Consider the following 2,437-nt stretch of genomic DNA (forward strand, 5'->3'; position numbering starts at 1 on the left):
TTTTTTAGCCGTGTGTTTGTATGAGACTTAGCCCAATGAGGTGTTGGTCCATTACTAGGGTCCTTACACAGTACAATAATAAAGTGCAAAAGAATACAACAGTTGAATCCTGGCTTAAAGTTTTGCCACTGCCTCCCAATGGACCAGCTTTTCACTTTTTGCTTCTTGCACAGAATTCAGTGGACACAATTGATGTATTCAATCCCTATTTCTTAAAAAGGCCTCTTCCAGTTAAAGTCTGCACTGTGGAATTTTTCTTCCAGTACGCTGGATGTTCCAGTGTTTTGAGGTCAGTGACCTCAATTCTGGGTGGTTCACAAGTCCATTTTCTGTGCTGCCTCAGCTCTTTTAATATGATTTTGGTGGTCCTCATGATTCCACTTAGTAGTCCTTCAAAACCACATGGTGCTGTAATCCCATTTGTATTACACTGTGCAATACAATGATTCATAATCAAGTTCTAAGGTAAAGGATTTAACATTAAATTTAGATGTAAAAATCCTCCAGCGGCTAATTTAGTAGCAAAATGTAACTTAAATAAAATGGAGAAAAATACACCGTATGTATTAGATCCAGAAAAGCAGTACACCTTAAAAAATTTGTGAGGCTGTGCTAAGAACTGTTTAAATGTAAACAGTATCCAAGGTCACTGAAGTTGTTAGAGGAAACGGTAGGAGATGAAGGATGAACAGACTATTGCATTAAAGTTGTTAGGGGTTTGAGTGTTAAACTGGAAGTCCAAACAGAAATAAATGAATGCTTGCTTACTTACCTCTTGAATTTTAAGCACCAATACTATCTGGAAACCCAAAACATTCAATAGTGTAATAACTTAACATTTAAGAGAACTTTCTTACACAGAACATTTAAAGACAAAAGTATTTCACTCGTGCAATTACTTATTCATCTACCATCCTATAGGGCAGTCCTTGTGGAATGAACTAGGATTTATATTTGCAAAGTTGAAGCTGATGTCATGTTTTGAAGTAGTAGGACATGTATTGGAGACCTGTATGCAAATAACCAAGCCTCTATTTGCTTTCTAGTTAAATTTCAGTTTGCATAGGCAGCTGGTAGAATCTAAAAGAGTTTGAGATATGGTATAAAGGCGTAAGTGTCCTGTCCTACAATCTTTATTTATATTAGTAGGGGCCTGAGAAAGACCGGGACTGTTCAGAACTTCAGGTTTGAGCCCCCAGACTGGAACTGGATCTGTTAGCAGTCATTTATTATTTTCTGCACCTGCATGCCTTCTCTGTTCAGTTCTCTAAAATAAATACATGTTGATATTGTATAGCTGATACTGTAATTCTGAATAGTTTTACTTTGCTTTACATGAAAGAGCTAGTTTAAATACGTTTAAGCTACTTGGCTTGACAGATCATTCTGACTACCTTCTTCAACAATATTACTAACATAAAATTTGGTCAAATGCAGCAACTGAGAAAACTGATTTTAAATCTTATGTCTGATACCCGAGTCCCTTTGACAGTATATTATTTTATAGTCACATTTTCTTTTTAAAACTTTTTTATGTTACCTTTTGTAGAAAAAAACTGCAAAGATAAAATTAATCAAAAACAGATCTACAAAGGAAAGAGTATTATCCATCTTACCTCGTAACTTCTTAGGTGTTACCTGTGATGATGGTATACAGAGCCTCTCTCTCTCAAAAAAACAAACAAAAAAACCCCCCACAACACAAAGCTAAAAACTCAGGTCCTGGTAATGTTCAGGAGAATTAACATGCTGTCTCTGCTAAATGTGCTTTATTATCTAACCATTATAATGGTTATAATCTAACCATTACTGTATAAATTAGGTATTTAGGATTTTTTAGTGGTGGATTTAGGCTCCAGTTCAACCTTAAGTATGCACTTAATAAACACATGACTAGGCTCACTGAAGATAAATTCTCCCATTAAAATGAAGCACATGCTTTGCTGAATATCAAGGCCTTGCTCAAAATAATGACCCTTTTGCATGCATGCTAGTTTTAGAATTATTGACTTTTTAGGGATTCTATCCTCCCTCCCTCCTGGCAGTGTCACAAGAGTCAAAGAATATTTAAATCCTCTATAAATGATAAGCTACTTGCATTCAGTTAAAGCCTGCTGACTCTTACAACCCAAATTCACGGAGAGAAGAGACAAGTTAAGATGCTGGTTTTACAGACAGTGCAGATATTCCTTTGCCTTGCTGAGTAAGAGTGTAGCAGGGACAGGAAGTGGGTCCATGTTAGTGCCACTTTTGTGACATTAATATACATTTATTTCCACAGTTAACCCCTCTTCCCCCAAAAAACAAATATAGAGCCAGTATTTGACCGTACATTTGCAGAGACATGATCACATGCTAAGCCAGGGGTATCAGTCTTACCATGGGCCAGATTCATGGGGTCAGCAGCAGCTATGGTAGGCCTAAGGGCAGTGGTGAG

This window comes from Gavialis gangeticus, unplaced genomic scaffold (assembly GCF_001723915.1).
Source record: "Gavialis gangeticus isolate Ggan-Ray unplaced genomic scaffold, GavGan_comp1, whole genome shotgun sequence".
NCBI lineage: Eukaryota > Metazoa > Chordata > Crocodylia > Gavialidae > Gavialis > Gavialis gangeticus.